The 21345-nt window shown below is 32.4% G+C and overlaps 1 protein-coding gene across 16 annotated transcripts in view; it reads right to left on the bottom strand.

Moving 5' to 3' along the window:
• The window catches only part of NOVA1 (NOVA alternative splicing regulator 1), a 153308-nt gene that overhangs the window by 86623 nt on the left and 45340 nt on the right, over window positions 1-21345 (bottom strand). For 7 of the 16 annotated variants that reach the window (XM_084969052.1, XM_084969051.1, XM_084969057.1 and 4 more), the window contains one exon: window positions 13831-13932. The exons of the other annotated variants lie outside the window; for them this stretch is intronic. The gene's annotated coding sequence lies outside the window, so the exon portion shown is untranslated. The remainder of the gene's footprint in view (window positions 1-13830; window positions 13933-21345) is intronic. 16 annotated transcript variants of the gene reach the window in all.

Raw genomic sequence — 21345 nt, 5'->3', positions numbered from 1 at the left:
TATGATAAATAAAACAAAAATATTTTGGGCATTTGCATTAAAAATTGAAAGTAGTAATAAGGTAGAAGTAGAAACAAGAAGCATAAAGTTACTACTGTAAAATAGAGAAACAATTATGATTACTTATTGATTTTATGACTGTGTAGGAAATAAACTAAGAACAATTAAACTTAATATAAATGTTCAATAAAATAGACAAAAGTAAAGGAGTATAGAAAATTAAGAATTTTCCCACATGTGGTAGGTTGAATTATGGCCTCTTAAACAGTACCCACATCCTAAGTCCTAGCATTATGAAGCTTCCCTCATTTGGCAAAGCAAACTTGCAGATGTGATTAAATTAAAGATCTAGAGATGGGGAGGTTATCCTAGATTATTTAGAGGGGCCCTAATCATAATCAAAAGAGTCCTTTTAAGAGGTAGACAATGTCAAAGGGGGATGTAGATGTGATGGCAGAGGAAAGAGGATATAGATGTGATTCAAGGAAGGAATCATAAGCAAGGAAAGCAGGCAGCCTCCAGAAACTAGAAAGGGCAAGGAAAAGGATTCTCCTTTACAGTTTCCAAAGGAACCAGTCCTGCAAACACCTTGATTTTAGTCCAGTAAAAGTGATTTTGGACTTCTGGTCTCCCAAACTATAAGAGACTAAATCTGTGTTGTTCCAAGACACAAAATTTGTGGTAATTGTTATAGCGACCACAGAAAACCAACTGTATGGAACTACAGCAATCAGTTACATATATAAATGAAAAAAAGATTTAAAAAGTAACTAGGAATGATCTTAAATAAAAGCTCTCTGCACATCTATACAGAGAAAAACTACTGAGAAAAGAAAAATGGTATCAGTTCCTATATGAAATCCTATATAAGAATATCTTGTCTAAACAATTTAATAGTTTTAACTCAATTTCACTAAAATAAAAAACAAGGATGGCTTATTTGGGAAGGATACTGGGGCAAAATGATTCTAGGTTCACAAGGAAAAGAAATACAATAATATACCAGGATAGTTTTTAAAATAAGGCATAATAGAATCATACAGTTACTACCCTAGTAGATAATTCAAAATAAAGAGATACTACAAAACAATAAGTAAAACAAAAACAGAACAATGGACCAGAATAAGTAACTCTTATTCCCCAAACCCTCAAATACATACAAATTTATCTTTACTCAAAAATGACATGGCTGGCATAACTTGAGAACATACAGTGAGAACTTTTCCTCCAAAATATCTTAAAATAAATTCTATATAAATGAGAGAGTTGCAACACAAAATTGAAATCACCGTGAGTGTAAATCTAAACTGAATAAAAAAAGTTATTTTAAGAAAAACATGAAGAGCAAAGAGAAAGACTGACAGAGATGACCATAAAACACTTTAAAAATTTTATACGTGAAAATAATTATAATTGTTTTATAGTTTTTTGGGGGGATGGGGTGGGAACAGATAGGAGGAAATGGGCCAAAACTTTAAAAGCACAAAATTATCAGAAATTGGAAAATATGATTAGAAACAGACATATGCATACATTACTACTAGGACTGTAAGTGAATTTCAATTTTCTGAGGTATAATTTAATAATGAAAATTCAAATTTTTAAAAATACTGCACATACTTCTATGACCCAATAAATCCATTATTCTATGTTCAGTATTTTAACACATTAGAACAATCATAAGTGAACACAGAAACTTAAACAGTAATTTGTATTATGTTTATATTAAAAAAATTAAAACAAGTCTACAGTAAGGGATTGATTAAATATATCATAACAAATGCCTAAGATGGGATATTTTGTAGACATTAAAAACATCATGCTTGTGAAGAATATGTATCATCATGGTGCAATATTTATTGAAAAAAGGTAAAAAGCTCTCTATGCAGTATGATCTCTATTTTATAAATAAATGTGTATTAAGACTAGAAGCCTAGAAATACATTAACAAGAACTATTTTATTTTTAAAACTTTCCCAAACTCATACAAACAAATGATAATTTTACATTCAAAAACATTTTAATTAGAATATAGGAAAATGGAAGATGAAATTTTTCTTTTCCTTCTAAAAGTAATGAAAAAGTCATATAAGAAAAATGTATTTGACTCCATGAAAATATGAATTTCTTCACATAAAAAATGCCATAAACGAAAAAAGACAACTGACAAAAGGAAAAAGAAAACTGACATAAGTGTATGGGACAAATGGCTGATATCCTTATTTATAATATGTATTCATTTGACAAAATCTATTACTTTTGTTTAACAATATCTATCCCCAGAGGGCATAACAGTAAACAAATCAGAGCAGATACTTGCCTCCATGGTTCTTTCATTCTCCTTGGAAAGGACAGGCAATAAGTCATGAATAACTGCAAACACTGTTAAGTGCTAAGAAGACTATAAAAGGCTGGGGAAACAAACAGAAAAATCCAAAAGGAAAAAAAAAAGAAAAGAAAAGGAGTTCCCACTGTGGCTCAAGGGGATCTTCTGTGTCCCTTCAGCACCAGGACTCAGGCTCCATCCCCACCAGGCACAGTGTGTTAAAGGATCCAGCACTGCTGCACCTGCAGAGTAGATTGCAACTACTACTCCAATGTGATTCCTGGCCAAGGAACTCCCTATGTCCCAAGATGGCCAAAAAAGAAAAAACTAAAAACAAAACAAGCAAACAAAAAAACCCCAAAAACCCAGAGGCAGTAACATGACAAAAAATAGAAAAGGGTAAGTGGGATGTTACATTAGAAAGTTGAGAACAGCACCTCTAAGGAGGAAACATTTGAACTGAAACATGAATAATAAGACAACCATATAAAAGGTTGGAGGAAGAGGGATCCAGAAAATGAATAATCCTAAATGCAAAGGCCAGGAGGCAGGCCAATGCTGGCCTGTTTGAGAAGTGGCTGAAATGCCTTGTGCATAAAGGGCAGTGGGGAGACTGAAATAAGATGTAATCAAGAAGTTTCTAAGTCAAATAAATCATGTTAGGATTTTTAAATCATCATAGGGCATTAACACGGTCTTTTAAAACAATAAGGAAAATATCAACATCTCCTACCCAAAGAAGGCTAGAAACTATTTACAACTGAAAAAATATGACTGATCAACACACACATTAAAATTTCAAACTAGCTATTAATCAAAGATAAGCAAATAAAAATAGCAAGATATAATTTTCTACCTTTCAAATTGGCAAGCCATCGCAAGTCATTATTTATACACAATGACAGTGAGGTGAGAAAATGATAAAAGATTGTTACCTATGCTAGTAAAAATGAGCAAAAACCTAAATAATCAAAAATAGAGGTGTAATTTAAGTGCATTATGATACATTTTTGCCATAGAAAGTTTATGCCCATTAAATTGTATTTTCAAAGACTAATGTTTAATAATTATGTATGTCTGATATTGTTGATTACACCATTTCTAAACCATTTGCTCCTCCAAATCATCCCACTTCTCATTTCTACTGCAAAAACCTCTAAGCTACCATAATTTCTCAAACGACTAAATTTTTTAATAATTACCTCTTTCTAGCCCCTCACTCTTTCCCCTGTTAATCTTCTATACAGCAATAAGAGTGATTACCTCAATGTTAAGAATCATAACATTCAAGTGCCTGGGATCTTCACATTTTAACTGGAATAAAATGTCCCTTACTGTGGCTGGCTTTGTCTGGCCCATAGTATCTCACCTTCTGCTACACTCTCTTCCCCTAACATGTTTAATACACACAGCATTTCTCTCTGTTCGCTGAACCTGCCAACTTCATTCAGATCCAAAGACTAATTTCCTTGCTATTCTTGATAGGAATGTATATTTCCTCCTCCTAATCATTTAGAGCTCAATTTAAATATCCCTTCTTTGAAGAGGTTTCCTCTTGCTATCCTAGATAAAACCTCAATACTTTTTATAACATGCACTTAGTTCCTTCACAGTATTTTTGCCTATCTAAAAGTATGTGTTTATTTAGTGTTATATGTCTTCCTTTTCAATAAGAATATAAGCTCCATGACAGCAGAGACCTTCTGTGTTCCCAGCATACCAGTGTCTAGAGCACAGTACTACAAAATAAACACTTTTTCAATGAATGAATGAATGAAGGATGAGAAAAGAATATTATATAAATAACAGAATGTTAATTATATTAAATTTACTAAGTGACACACAAATCATGAACAGATATCATAAAATATGTAGGATATAAAAGCAACATAAGCCAATGTTAATATAAATATGGGCAAATCTAGAAAATAAATTATCAAACACATATAGGCTTCAAATTTTATTTTTATATAAGCCAAAAGAAAATTAAAGTGACTTGATAATTTATCATTTTCAAAGAAATAATCAAGACACTAAAATAGTAAAAAGGGAATTTATAAAATTAAGCTCTTATGTATATACATGTATATGTTTGTAGATAAATGACAAAGACATACACATAACACTAAAATAAAGAGAGGAATGAAAAGAAAATAAGATTATACCAATCAAAATCTTCAAAAGTACATACTAAAAACAGTAGTTTAAGAGGACACATTTAAAAGGTCATTTTATTTCTATGTAACGCCAATAAACATTCACTCAAATAATTTTATGAAATACTAAAAAACCAGCATAAACCCATATTCAAATTCAATCTGATCTGAAATGACAGTACCTTCAAAATGAAAAATTTCAGAAACCAGTGATTATCTTCAAAGACTCTAAGAAGAAAAGGCAATGGGGAAAATGAAGCTATCTATAAAGTTTTAGCAATAGGAAGCACTAAAATAATCTACAGTAGAATGACTTTCTCAGGAGGCCACTGTATTTTATTAGGAAAAATCAGATCCACAGTGGGACTGATGGTTGGGTTGAAGACTTTTACAAGACTTCAAAAGAAGCTTGCTTCCCATTTGTATTACATATTTCTAAAAGAGCTAGGAAGGGACTAATGAAAAAAAAAAAAAAAAACTAACCCATTAGTTGCCTTCTGCTAAAATTATTTTCTCAAAATGGCATATAACCTCATATTTCTAAAAGGGGATCAAAACAAGCACATGAAAAGATGTTCAACATTGGTAATTATTAGAGAAATGCAAATCAAAACTACTATGAGGTACCACCTCAAACCTGTCAGAATGGCCATCATTAACAAGCCCACAAATAACAAATGCTGGAATGGGTGTGGAGAAAAGGGTACCCTCCTGCACTGTTGGTGGGAACGTAAATTGGTACAACCACTACAGGAAATATGGAGGTACCTCAGAAAACTAAATATAGAACTACTATATGATCCAGCAATCCCATTCTTGGGCATATATCCGGACAAAACTTTCTTGAAAATGATACATGCATCCATATATTCATTGCAGCACTATTCACAATAGCCAAGACATGGAATCAACCCAAATGTCCATCGACAGATGATTGGATCAGGAAGATGTGGTATATATACACAATGGAATACTACTCAGCCATAAAAGAACAAAATAATGCCTTTTCCAGCAACAAAAATGGAACTAGAAACTCTCATACTAAGTGAAGTAAGTCAGAAAGAGAAAGACAAATACCTTATGATATCACTTATATCTGGAATCTAATATATGGCACAAATGAACCTTTCCACAGAAAAGAAAATCATGGACTTGGAGAACAGACTTGTGGTTGCCTAGGGGGAGGGGGAGGGAGTGAGACAATGGAAGCCTGGGGTTCATAGATGTGAACTATTTCATTTGGAATGGATAAGCAATGAGATCCCGCTGAATAGCATAGGGAACTATATGTAGTCATTTAGGATGGAGCAAGATGGAGGATAATGTGAGAAAAAGAATGTATATCTATGTGTGACCGGGGCACTTTGCTGTACAGTGACAGAACACTATAAACCAACTATAATGGAAAAAATTAAAATCATGAAAAAAATGGGATCAAAGATAAAAAGACTGAACAACACGGTGTATAAGTTATAATAGGAACTTACAAACTAGCATATATATACTAACAAATGGCCAGGAACATTTGTTTTCCCATAATTATTATCAAGCCAAGTGTTCTTAATAGATTGTTTTTCAGAATTCATTTACTACACTTTTGTAGTAGTATTACCTTTAATAGGAATATCACTTAGTTGGGATAATGTGTGACTGATTTTAAAATTGGCATTAGTCTGTGTTTTAGCATTCCATTCAGTGTTTTTAAGAGTTAAATACCAAGAATCAACTACCCAACTACCTCACAATAAATTGAGTGAAATTGGAAAGGACTCTTTGAGAATATTCTCCATGACAAGCACAAATGTGAATAATATGTAGTTTCTACCTGTGAGGAAAATGTAATATAACCAGAAAGACAAAACTAGTACACAAACCTTGGTAAGTGATAAATAATGCACTAAAGTTTTATCAATAAACACAGAAAGAAGCACACTGATTCAAGACATCTTAAAAGCAAAACAATTAGAATCTGGAAATAAACAGGATGATATTCAAATCAAAAGAGAGCAGAGAGCAATAATATTTTGACCCTACAAGTTTATGGTGAAGCCATAGCAAGAATGATTGAGGCTGTAAGGCAGAATGAGAATGGAGAACTAAAGATTTGGTTTGATTTCAGTCATGCTGAATCTGTCATGGCTGGCAGCAGAGTGGGAAAATGTGGAGTTAAAATTTCAAAGAGAAGCATAAAAATAAATATCAATTAATGGCCAATTTTCTTATTACTTGCATTTATTTCTGTAACATGAGTAAGGTATTTTGCATTGGGGCACTAAGAGTAAGTACAAAATAAAGAAGTAGGTTTCTGATAAATTTTAGCGTTCACTACTATTTAATTTTTAACATTTTACTTGACCCACTAAAAGAGGGTTTCTAAATTAAAGTCTTAGACAATATCACAATTTAAAAATAGGAAGACCCACTTAAAAGGAAAAAAACAATAACAGTTAAAATAGAAATATATTTCAGGTAATATGTTTTGAAAAATTATATTTTAAGAATTTTCTTATTTGATAAGTGGTGTCTATACATACCAGATGCTTCCTAAAAAACTCCTCTGGATTTTAATTTTCACAAGTATGCTCATAAAAACTTAGAAAACAGAACTTTGTTCTTTATAATATCAAACTTCCATCACATAGGATATATTCATCTTTAAGTGAAAAATACAAGAATAATTACTTTTACTAATTTTGCAAAGTAAATAGAATGTTTGAATTACTGCAATGGTCAGGAAAAGGATAAACTAACAGGAATAAATGGTTTCTTAATACCTACAAATAAGACTCACCTGTTCATATTTTATTTGTTGCTTCTTAGGAAAACAAAGATACAAAAGTCTATTGGTGTAAGAAATAAGACATCACACAAGTTATCATATTTATCACAATTTCCCACATCTATACTGTTCAAAATTCAACTGACCCTGAGATCTATCATATTTACCATTTCACCTAATATAAACCGTCAGGGCATCCAATCACCGAGATTCCTAAGCTAGTAAGTATTAATTGATAAGAATCTTAAGTATTAAAATATCACCAGCTATGTTAGTGAAACTTAGTAAATACAGTAAAAATCTTTCCTTGAAATTTTATATGAGATAGTTCATATTTAAATAACTATGTGGAAACAAGTAAAAAATTAGTGGAATATTTTACTGAAAATTGATTTGTCTTCTCTCAAATTTTAATGATCCAATTTGAAGAGAAAACTTTTTTTTGTATTTTACTTCATAGTATACTATCTATACACATTTGGAACTTTTTAGGAAAAAAAATCTTAAAAGGAATTTTTCATTTAGCTTTACTTACAATGTCATTTTGATACTGTATGTATCTAATGCCTGACTATACATATTAAAGAATCTTATTTTTGGCTAAATTTCAACAATAAAGATTGCGTTAAATTTTTATGTTGATGAATGGATAAATTCATTGCTCCATTCCAAATTGTTTAAGTCAACTGTTGTACAGCAATCACTCAAAACAACAACAGAATAAAATCTGACTGAAACAGCCCTTTATTTCCAACAAAAACGACTTAAAATTACTTTTCTATTATAGGAATACTCTCTGTCATAACCAATGTTCTTAGTAACCAATAGCTTGATTTTTCACAATTTCTGAGCATACCTGGTTATACAATCTGAAAACTTGATGAACTTAAAAAAGAAAAGAAAATCCTATGATGAAAAGAAATTGTAATTTTTTTTAAAACTTTCAACTTGAACCTGGTTATCCTTATTTAATAATCCCTGATTCCATCAACTACAATAAAACAAATGTGAAAAATAAACAAGTGGAAGAGAATTGGAAGATCAACTAAACTAAAACAGAACTAAAACCTAAAATGAACTTGTCTAAGAATGAAAGAAGGATAATACCAGTGAGTTAAAGAAAATCAGAGGCATAAAAAATAATTCTTGCACACTCAAATATTTTTGGATTAAGAATAGAAATAAATAAAAATAGAAGTATTAATTATTCAACAATAATATTATAAACTTCAATCTCAGTGTTCAGAAGAGATTCATTAATTCAACAAGTAATGTACTCAATACATAACAGAAGCACAGTAAGGAACTCACCAACGAATAAATTAGTGATTGTCTCAAACTGCTCACAATCTAGTCAGGAAGAAAGACATATTTATATGTAATATAATAACACTTTAAACAAAGTATTGGTGAGAACACAGAACGCACCAGAGAAAAGCATTTATTCTAACTGCCCAGATGCATAAAGACTATACCTAAACTGAGCATGAGGACTGGGTGAGAGTCCACCAGGAGGAAACAATAGAAAGGACATTACAAACTCACAGAATAGTCTAAGACAAGGCATGAAAATACAGAAATGGATGCACTTTCATATATGATGCCAGCTACCCGTAATGGCCTCAGTGCAGGTGATGTAATAGGATATTCCTGTTTTCTCATTTCCAGCTAAGGACCCAAAGCTGAGAAGAATAGGTTTAAAGTACCAGAGCTGAGGCGAAAGATCATCTATGCAACACTTGGAAAGACTGTGGCTATAATCTGCTCATGCATCCTTTAGTCTATCAATTACATAACAAACTAAACATCTGTTGGAGGAGGTGAGTTTATAAACTGAGGTAGAAATTGAACAATGATTCGCTCAGAGTTTCACCTACGCCCTTTAGAAAACAAGACACTTAAAGGAATGTTACAGGACTTAGATCTGTAAAAGAAAAAAACCTAAAGTCAAAAAGGCAAGATGATCTTAGTCTGGGCTACTAACTTGGAAACTGCCAGGAGTTCCATTCTAGAGTTTGCAGAGTAAAGAATTATATTTTCCTATAAGAAAGACAAGGATCCCTGGGAAAGGAACTAAAACTTAGCCATTTTTAAAAGAATTCTACCCAGAAGACTACAAAAGGAACAAAATAACCCCAGAAAAACGAGGCTGGAGGTAGATTATAAAGTCAAAAGAGGAAAAATAAAGGAATCATTAGATTACAACAGGGTTATTCCCAGATAGTAGGAATCTCTGATAAACCCAAAAAAGCAAGAGAAATAAATCATTCAGAATTCTAACACACCTTTACTATCAATTAGTTCTTCTCTATTTCTAATATCAAAACTATGGAAGACCCAGGAGCAGCACAGTGATTAGGGAGGAAAAATAAGGGAGAATTAATACAAAAGTCTATTAGTTGACATGTCCTGTTCCCCCTTCCCACTCAGATTCTTAAGCTTGCTTTGAGTAAGGCTGATAAGGGAGAAATTTTACCTTGGATAAGCATTTGGAATTTTAATTTATTAGCCTGTTTGTTTATCACCTGAAAATTAAGTCTATTTTGTAATGCCACAGAGTAAGGAAAAAAAGGAATGAGAGAAAACAGAACAAGAGAGAGAGAAAAGAAAATCGCAAGTAGAAGAATAAGAGGAAGACGAAGAGGGACAAGAGCAAGGGCATAACAGAGAAAGGATAAAGACACTTGAACAGCATTTATAAAAAAAAGAAAAAATAATATTCACAGTGAGCTTTTGGAACAGTAACAGAAAAGAACAAAGTAACTTTCTGCTTGCACCCTGGTGAGTCCATTTCTTTTAATAAATGGTGGGCAAAGTTTTCTGATTATAAGACCATAATTTTCATTTAATTATTGTGACGCTTGAAACCTATTCTATAAATAAAGAATTAAAATTATTTTAAAGGAGTACTAATCATACTATTATTCATATACTGTGAGTTTGTTTAGGGAAAAGTTAGATCTATTTATAAAATGTTCACTCATGTCCTGAGTGGTGGAAACTCTGTTAAGCACTGGGGAAAAAAAGTTAAATGCAGATTCCATCCTCAATGAATTTATAGAGGAAAGAGATAAGTGTAAAGGCAGTTACATTACAACTGTTAGAACAGGAACAAGCAAAGCCTACAGGATCATATACAAAGGTCATCTGAAAAAAGTATAAAGGATTAAGAAGTAGGAAACACCTCAGTTAAGGAGAAAGTAAAGTGAGGTGAAAGATAAGGCTGAGTTACACAGATGACAGTAGCCTAGAGGGATAAAGGGGGATTGGAGTGGTTGGAAAGACTGTTGCAGGCAGACAAAGGCCTCCAAAAAGCATTCTGGGAACTGTAAAATGTTCAGTATCAATCAATCAATCTATCTATCAATACATGTAGTCTGCAAGGAAAGAAAAAGTTGAAGCAAGGAGGAGCCAGATCACATGCCTAGACAGGGAATTTGGATTTTTTTCGTAAGAACAATGGAGGCCAATGAAAGGTTTTAGTAAAACTCACTTTTCATATACTGCATATCTAGTATATGCTAAGCACTCTTTCACATGTGTTATTGTTTTTTTCCTCACAACAACCCTGTGAGGTAGGTGTAATGATTTCCAATTAACAGATTTAAAAAAAAAAAAAAAACAACTTAAATTTGTTAAGTAAGTTAACACTTAATTAAACAGCTAGGAAGTGGCAATCAGGATTCCTATCATGCTTCAGAAAATACATTAGGAAGATGATGTACAGAGACACACACACACAAACACACACACACACATTATACCCACAACACATAGAAATTTCAGAGTTAAAGAAAACGTTTAGAGTAATAATACTTGCTAATTCAGTATTAAAGATAAAAAAGATCTGTGCCATTAATATTTCCTTATGCAAACTTAAATACTTAAAATTTTCAAATAATTTCATTAAGACTGAGAAATATATATAAACATTAAATATTACAAATATATATAGTATCAAATTTGTCACAACATAATTTTGCCTAAACATAATAATCAAATCAAAATTATGGTAAAACATAATTTTTAACAATCTGTTTGGGATGAATATAAAAATATGTCTCTAATTTAAAAGACAGATTATGTAGTTTGTAAAACTGAGGAGAGTACCTAAGAATTTAAAAATATGTATTGAAACTCTAAAAAGTATGTTCTTTAAAATGTGCTTAAATTAAATAAAATCTACATTCAAAGTATACTCCTTTGTCTCTTATTTTCTCACCAACTTCACTTATTTCTTTAGCTAGTCTTAAAATTTCTTTTTAAAGTCTCTAATTGAAAGCTAGATGATGGTAGAACATTATTGCTAGACATCTAAGTATATAAAATTCTTTAGAAATTCTTATTAAATATGTATGATTCATTTTTCCTATTTAAAAAAATTATGATGGAGGAGGATGAAAAAATAAAGGTTTCATTAAGATTAATTACCTTTTATCTAGTATTTATTTCTGAATTCCAAAATTATTATGAGACTATAAATTAAGTAATAAGCCTGACCATAATTTGGTCCTTCAGAATATAATGAGCCCTCCTATGGAAAACAAACAAATAGAGATATGAGGTTATCTATAAGATATTTTATGCAATGAGGATAATTTCTTAATAAACTAATGTTTCCAATTTATGACTGTACTGAAACACCAACATCATTTTGGTGTAAAAGTTCATTAAAATCAAATATTACATAAAAATACAAGTATCCATCTAATTCCCTTTGCCAAATACTATACACTGGGAGTATATTAAAGTATAAGTTCCATATGAATCTATTAAGTTGTTAAACTTCATCATGGACAAAAGGTCTAATACCTAACAATAAAGTATCTTGTATAACTGAAAAATACACACTCAGATATGGACCACAGGTGTAGTTTGTAACTTTTAGCCAAAACATTAAAATAGTATATAAAACATATGGTCTATTATATCAAATATGATTGCTTCAGTTAATAAGATGAATGATAATAAGTAATACTTAAAATTACACTGTAGAAAATGCAAAGGAATCAATTACAGCAAATTGAATATTTCTTACACTGATAAAATACCCTCTGCTAGAGATATATAAGTATATTATACCTAAACTACATTCTTTAAAATAAAGTTTACTTTATTAGTATTTTTACTACTGAGTCAAGTATTAAGTCTATGCAAATGAGGGGGAAAATCTTAAAAAGCTAGTTTTTTGGGTAACATTTAAGTAAGTTCTGCTCTGAATGTAAATAAAGCCTATTTTTTTCTAATCTACTTGGTGTTCCCTGATGAGAATCATATTGTATTTATTCCCAAAAAAAAAAAAACAATTTTCAAAACAGTAGGGATAATAACTCCATTACAAAATTAGAGACAACTGAAAATCTTTGGAGGAAATGAGACCTCCCCTCTTTTGGATTCTAAAATATCATCGCTTGGTATATAATTAGTACAAATAATACTCTAATTACAACAAAATCACTTTCACTAAAATATCTTAGTTATATAATGCAAGGTACAATTCTGAAACACTCAGAATTCTACCACTGAGTTAAACAGAAAATACTTAAAAGGTCTTTAGAAAATAATTTCTTCTGCCCACCTCACTTTACAAGTAAAAAAACTATGGCCAAGAGAGGCTTTTATCTGCTTTCATTGAGAATCTATAGGTACAGAGACAAATACAAATACCATTTAAGTTATGACACAAACTTTAAAGTTAACTAAGACAAATAACACCATATTTTATAAGACTAAGACTTTTTAAAGACTAAGACTCAAACTTCTTTCCACAGAAATGTGGATAGATGCACACACACACAACGCACACACACAAAGATAAGTAGTAAACCACACTATTGACTAAAAAAGCAAAACAATGAAATATAACATCCATAACATATTGTTTAAAAATAGACATGGTGGTTCCTAAGGTTATTTTCCTATTTTATATGGCATAACCATGCCAAACTATTACAAAAGCAGCACTCTTGTAAAACTGCTTTTACAAAAGGAAAAATAAAATTATTAAATAATGGGAAAGACAGACCAAAATACACTAAATGGAAGTTAAAATATTTACTGTTTCTTCTCTCCCATGCTTTGAAAAAAAATTTCAAACTCAATACTCCTAAAACAAAGAATCAAAACTACATTCACCATAAACTGGCTTTGTTGCAAAACTTTTACCAAAAGAAGAGGGACCAGGGAATAAAACAATGTAAGCAAAGCTAATTAGAATATTCTACTTTAAAAACTCAGCTCTAAAATCTTATATAATATTTTTTTGGTTATTTGAAAAATATTTAAAAACAAGTTGATTCTTTTAAGTTGCATTAAAAGTGAAGTATTTATAAAAGCATTTTAGTTACACTTGTTTTTAAAGTAAAATAATTTCCAAGGAGTGCATTCATTTCTTTGTTATTTAATCAGTACCAATCACAAATTAGATGACCTTAAAATAAAATTTAGAGCCAGGGACAGCAGCACTAAGTTTAACTGACCTCAATACATTTTTAAATGATGCTTCTCATTTATTCGTTATTTTCTCTTATTGGGTTTTCCAGTCTAGGGCGGGTACACAAGAAACTTACAGTCTATGTAGCACTCCTAGTCAGTTTCACTCTGCAGATGGCACAGTGGAGAAATACCTTCTGTACAGGACCATGTACAATTTCTTCTACAGCTGTCAGCACCTAGGGGAAAGTGCGCTGTTAAACAGTTGCTGCGTTCCACCTCAGAAGTAGCTGCAATTCGGTGGTGGGTGAAGTGATTCCTGTACATATATACAGGGATGAAAAGTACTATAGAAAATGAAAATATTTAACAACAAAAGTGGCTGTCTGAAAACTGTGCCACAACAAAACATTATACATCATTCAGTCACAGGAGCCCTACACAATTAAAACTACCATTCATTTAAAAATTGAATGTTAAGAGAGAAGGAAACAATAGAAATACAGTTATCGAGTTCACAATATAACTATAAATTAATATAAAAACATGTTAAAAATTAAGCCCAAACATTATATACTGATTCATAACATTTCTATAGTAATTTACCTAAAACCAAGCAAATGTTTACAGTAAGATTTTTCACTCTGTTGAGCCAATTTAATACTTTCGTTTTAGATAACAATTCAAGGGGTAAAAAAGAAAATAGGTAGGTATCAAAACTGAAGTATAAGTAACACAAAAATACCTAAAAAGAACTGTAAAACAACTGTAATTATTTCATATTAAAATTTTTATAATATAACCAGTCCTCAACAACTAGCAATGATTAAATTATTTTTCATATAATAGAGCTTTAAAAGTGATTTCACTTTAAAATAACTTCTCCAAAGTTACAGCAAGTTAGAATCTAAATACAGTCTTCATCCTTAGCCCATATAAACAATGAATTAACCCATTATATGTAACTTAAATTCATTAATACAGAAGATTAATACTATATCCTTTTACTATGACAACAACATCCTTTCCACATGATTTATCTTTGATGGAATCAGAAGATAAAATCCAAAAATTATTCTCTGAGAAGTATCACTAGGCTAGGAGGTACTATCTTTCTAATCGTCCATCTCTAGGAATAACTACTATATTTATGTTAATCTGAAAAGGTAACTGATTACATTATTTAAAAATATCAAAGTTAGGTTCCTGAAGCAGACTGAGGATGCTTTGATGTGAAGTCCAACAAATCTGACCATTAAGAAGTGTCCCATCCATCAAACTTAATATGAATCTCACTTTCTATAATAGAATTTATTTATTTTGGCATATATTCAGTGAAGTTAGAGACAGCTGAGAGTTCCTTTCAGCTTTCTTAAATTCTTTCTAGAATAAGGCATAATGTAAATGAATATTACTTCCTTTAAGTGACAAGAGGTCATAAATGAAGAAAAAAGTACAGTTTTCCAGTCTCTTTACTAAGAGAGGGCGTAGATAAGGGATTCCCAATTTGGGGTCTATGCATTGGAATTAGGAAACTACAAATTCTGCAAAATTGCACACTAAAATAATGACATATTACACAGATGCCTAAGTGCATTTTTCTAGGGGAAATGGGCAATTTTCAGGTTCTCAAAAGGCTCCATGACTTTCCAAAAAAGTTTAAGGAACTAGTGGTAAATGATATAAAGATACCCAAATAAACAATAATCATTTAAATTCAATGACCAAATCTGAGCTGCTCATTCTGTAAAAGGAGTAAAACAGGAGTTCCCATGGTGGCGCAATGGTTAACAAATCCGACTAAGAACCATGAGGTTGCGGGTTCAGTCCCTGCCCTTGCTCAGTGTGTTAACGATCCGGCGTTGCCGTGAGCTGTGGTGTAGGTTGCAGATGCGGCTCAGATCCCGTGTTGCTGTGGCTCTGGTGCAGGCCGGTGGCTACAGCTCCGATTGGACCCCTAGCCTGGGAACCTCCACATGCCGCGGGAGCGGCCCAAGAAATAGCAAAAAGACAAAAAAAAAAAAAAAAAAATGGGAGTAAAACATAGCGATGTTCCAACCACTGAACGAGATAACCCATTTAAGGCACATAATACTAACCTATTATTATCAGTAATAGTGATAATTATTTAAAAGAGCAATGTCAAACAAACAGAACTTCTTATGGGATCTCATCTTTGTTTACTGCTACATAACTTCGTAATATATTACTTTTACTTAGCTATGTCTTCTATTTCTATTTAGGTGTGTCTACTAGAAAAGACTAACATCACAAGCTACATATTTCTGTACTATTTTAGATTCAAAAATGCTAAATACAAGTTTTAGAACACTGCTACATACTCCTAGAGTCTACAGTTACTCAAAAGCCACACTGGTCCCTTCTATGACACTGCTTGCTTGGAAAAGTTTCAGATATTAAAAACATTTGGCTTCAGTTGTTTATATAAAATAATTTTTCTTCCTTTATCAGTCTCACCTTTCAAACAAACAAAAAAAAATCTGTATTAAAAATTTATCTGGAGTTCCCATCATGGCTCAGCAGAAACAAATCTGACTAGGAACCATGAGGTTGTGGGTTCGATCCCTGGTCTTGCTCAGTGGGTTAAGGCTCTGGCATTGCCATGAGCTGTGGTGTAGGTCACAGATGCAGCTCGAATCCCATGTTGCTGTGGTTGTGGCGTAGGCCAGCAGCTGTAGCTCTGATTCGACCCCTAGCCTGAGAAACTCCATATGCTGTGGGTGTGGCCCTAAAAAGCAAAAAAAAAAAAAAAAAAAAAAAAAAATTAAGAATCTGTCAAGTATTCAAAGACAAATACCATATGATATCACTTATAACTGGAACCTAATATCCAGCACAAATGAACATCTCCTCAGAAAAGAAAATCATGGACTTGGAGAAGAGACTTGTGGTTGCCTGATGGAAGGGGGAGGGAGTGGGAGGGATCGGGAGCTTGGGCTTATCAGACACAACCTAGAATAGATTTACAAGGAGATCCCGCTGAATAGCATTGAGAACTATGTCTAGATACTCATGTTGCAACAGAAGAAATGGTGGGGGAAAAACTGTAATTGTAATGTATACATGTAAGGATAACCTGACCCCCTTGCTGTACAGTGGGAAAAGAAAAAAAAAAAAAAAGAATCTGTCAAGTATTCACATTCTCTGAAAAAGCTAAACAAATAATATTTTTACTTTTTTCTATCATTTTCTCTACTCATTTCAATTTAGTTTTTCGAAGGTAAAACAAATACTCATATGTGCACATCTTCTAAAAAGAAACCTTGAGTTACAACATGTAGATTACCCTTACCTTTAAAATGAATCACAATATTATAAACAGCATTACAAAACAGTGTTTATGGAGCTCGTTAAGATTGTGGTAACATTTAAATACCCATCGAAAACTGACAAATGAACTGTTACTATATATTAATGATGCTCAGTAAAGAAACAGGTTTGCAAATATATTTGAAATAATAGCATACAATGCAATTATATAGTTGGTTCCTAATCACTTCAAAGGTAGTTGGTTTCCAATCACTTCAAAGGTAAAGAACTTTTTCTAGAGTCTCCTCATGATAGCAGTTATATTTTATGTAATCACACCTAATAAAATATACAACAATAAGAACAAACAGTACAGGCTTTAAGTAAAGTTATAGAGGGAGAGAGAAGCATATTAAGAATTCAGAGTACTGCAATGAAAAGGACATGAGTGGAATACAGAGCACATGGAGTGGTCAGTGAGGAGAAAGACAAGAGGCACAGGCCCAATTATGTTAAGGAATTTTTGAATATTTTATTCCAAAGAGTAGCACTTTGAGAAGCACTTTATAAAAATAATTTCAACAGCAGCATATAAGATGAACTAGAGGTGTGGATGGTTCAATTGGGATGGCAACAATGAGAATATATAATTAGGAAAAATAAAATATCCATAAAAAATTTTTAAAGTATACTAATAATGTAAAACACTAGAAGGGTAAAAACTGTAAATAAGTCAAACTTCTAAATAAGTTTGAATATAGAAACTAGCATTCATTCATTCATTGATTCATCCACTCAACAGCAACAACAAAAACATCATTTGTCTCTTATGGATCAGATCCTGTTTTAGGCACTGAACAAAGGAGCCAATGACTGGCTCTCTTGAAGATTATATGCTAATGGATAAGACAGACAATAAACAAACTATTAAATATACAATACAATGTATGAAAATGATTCTTGAATGAACTAAAAGTAGAGCAAGTTGCGGGAAAAGAGTTAACAAATATACTCTTTTCACAGAGTGTACATAGAAAACCCAAGGAAGCAGCATTATATGAATGAAGAATGAAGTGGCATAAGTCCTCAAACTATATGGTAAGAATACTGCAGACAGAACAGTAAGAGCAAAGCCCGGAGACAGGAGCAAGTGCCCAAATTTCAACCTGGGGTTATATCATTCAGGGCCTTGTAGATCATAATATAAGGACTTTGGATTCTTTTAAACTGTTAGAGAAAGCCGCCATAATATTTTGACTAGGGAAGTGACATAACCTGTTGAACCTTTTAAAAGGATCACCCAGCTGTTTTGGAACTGATGGTAGCCAGCAACAATGGAAACACTAATAAGACTATGAAAAAAATGTCCATAAGAGAATATCAGGTAGGACTTTTCCTGTTGCCAGGGATTGGCATTAGAACCCAAGACTGAAAAATAACAAGGAATCACCAATCAAATATTCCACATTCAAAGACAGCCTGAAAAAGTGAGAGGCAATTATTCTTCACAACTGAAATATCTTTACTGTCTTCAGTTCCTCGTTACCCTGGAATTGCCCAATTTGAATGAGTCAATCATCAGAGTTTGCTTCACTGACTTAATGCAGTTGGTCCAAAAGATTGGCAAGAAGGGAAGACTGGTACCTTATCCCTCAGCTGGGCTTCAGCCATGTTTTGACTTGTTTATTATCATCCCATACCCACTGCCCCTGCTCATGCCCATCCTGGAGAGAGATAAAAAGACATGGGTTGAAAAATAAGGTAGAGAGAACCGGAGTTACTATTCGTAACAACAAAGAGTGTGACCATCAAACAGCTGGACTTGAGCCTCCAGACAATGGGGATCCAGCAGCCAGAAGCTGTGGGCATACTAGTGGGTTAGAAACTGAGAAAGAAACATAACAAGACACACTAGATAACGTGACACTGTAAAAATATCTTACCCCCTCCAAAAAAGTTTCAAGCATGTTCCTCATCAGAGAATAGTATTTGTCTCTCTTTCCCAACAGAAGGCATTAGGTCTAGTCAGTGTTATTCGGGTGACCCGAAATAGAAAAAAAAAAAAAAAAAAAAAAAAAAGAGGAGGAAAAAAGCACCACCTAAGTAGAAGAGTCTTTTCCCTTTCTCTCTCTTCTAGGCAACTGCACCCAGGTGGAAAAGCAGGAATATAAATGAAGGAGCAAATGGCTAGAATGGCTAGATCCAACTCTTTCCACACTACAGTCTTCTAGAGGAACCGAACTGGCACTGAATAGAAGGGGAAAAGCTGAGTTTTGAAATAGCCTATGAGGTTAAAATTCAAACTAGGCAGATTTAACTGTCTTTAATAAAGTTAGATTAGGAGTTCCCGTCGTGGCGCAGTGGTTAACGAATCCGACTAGGAACCATGAGGTTGCGGGTTCGGTCCCTGCCCTTGCTCAGTGGGTTAACGATCCGGCGTTGCCGTGAGCTGTGGTGTAGATTGCAGACGCGGCTCGGATCCCGCGTTGCTGTGGCTCTGGCGTAGGCCGGTGACTACAGCTCCGATTGGACCCCTAGCCTGGGAACCTCCACATGCCGCGGGAGCGGCCCAAGAAATAGCAACAACAACAACAACAACAACAACAACAAAAAAAAGACAAAAAATAAAAAATAAAAAAATAAAGTTAGATTAAACTGATTGTCTGGAGTGTCCAGCAAGCTTTGACATTTCCTTGAGATGAGTTAAGAAACAAACAAAAAACTGATTTCACCAATCACATCACAAGTCATAATGGAGAAAAATAAAAGCACTTCATGTTTGCATTTTCACTTAATTTTCCACCTCGAGTCATACACTATTATGAAATGGTTAACGGTAACTAGCTAGTAAGTGATTCTTACTTTTCATCCCTCTAAAATATTCTACAATTATCAGACTGAACACCACATTATCATATTCTTATTTCTTCTTTTTAAGAACAACTAGTAATTATATAACTATGGGAGTTTTTTTAATAAGGAATTCCTTAGAGTTCCCTGTATAAAAGTTATAGAAGTATTTTGAACATTTGTAAATAATACTAGGTCTTACTACAAATACTTAGAAATTTAAGTATTTTATACATTTGTAGAGAGTACTGGGTTGTATAGAAGCTAAAAAGTAAAATCTCCTAAATGAGACATCAAAATTAGAAAATTGCAAAACAAAAAAGGTTCTAGGAAAGAAAAAAGCAAAAAAGAACAAAACAAGTTAGAAGGTTTATTGTTTTAAAGGAACACTTTCAAAATTCATATTGGATAACTTAAAACACAATTTTACGTTGCTGTGGCTGTGGCATAGGCTGGCAGCTGTAACTCCAATTCAGCTCCAGGCCTGGGAACTTCCATATGCCACAGGTGTGGCCCTAAAAAGCCAAAAAAAAAAAACAAAAAAAAAAACCACCATTTTAAAGAATATTCTCCCTTGATATAAGGCTTAATAACTTTGGACTTTCCCCTAAACTTAATCATGCTCTTTCCATTTGTTTAATATTTATATTAAAATTTAACAAGAATTCTCTGAAAACTCAGGTATATCTTTTTAAATAAATTAAAGTATCAGTATTTTACATAACTAAATAATATATATTATCTTTGTTTAAATGTCACACTTTTAGAGGATACAGGATCCTACTACACTGATGCTTATAACTCTTTATTAATGGTACCATTCATTTTACAATCACTGATCATCTTAAATTATGTCATGTATATAACATTTTATCAGTCAGTTCTTTTCAGAGATATAACATAATGAAGAGAAAGTAATACAAGTAAAAATTATAAAACTAAGTTTTATATTTATACCTTTTTCTAGTCTACCTTTTAATAGGATATAAGAATAACTATCAGTTATAAGTAAATTGGAAAGTGTAAGGAAAATCATACAAACTCAACTCATTCAAACCTACATGTTAATTCACTGTTAGTAAATAATGCCAACCAAACTGTCAAAACAATAATGAAGAAGAACAAAGCTGGAAAACTGACACTATCAGACTTTAAGACTTATTATAAAGATAACATTCAAGACAGTATGATATCAATGAAAGAACAGAAAAACTGAATAATAGAATAGAGCCAAGAAATAAACTCACACAAATATAATCAACTCATCTTTAACAAAGAAGCAAACAAAATTCAACAGAGAAAGGATAACTTTTCAACAAATGGTACAGGCCTAATTGAACATCCATGTCCAAAAAAAACAAAAACAAAAACAAAAACTTAGACACAGACAACAACCCTTTTATAAAAATGAGCTCAATATAGATCAACAGATAAAGCTGTAAAACTCCCAGAATATAACAGAGGAGAAAAATCTAGGTGACCTTAGAAATGATAATAACCTTTCAGAAAACATAATACTAAAAACAAAATCC

The sequence above is a fragment of the Sus scrofa genome, chromosome 7 (genome assembly GCF_054392235.1).
Source record: "Sus scrofa isolate SSC_HxYL_T2T_F1_AM1 chromosome 7, Sscrofa_HxYL_maternal_Yorkshire_Landrace_v2.0, whole genome shotgun sequence".
NCBI lineage: Eukaryota > Metazoa > Chordata > Mammalia > Artiodactyla > Suidae > Sus > Sus scrofa.
The sequence above is the reverse complement of the archived record's forward strand: the minus strand, read 5'-3'. Positions and strand labels throughout refer to the sequence as shown.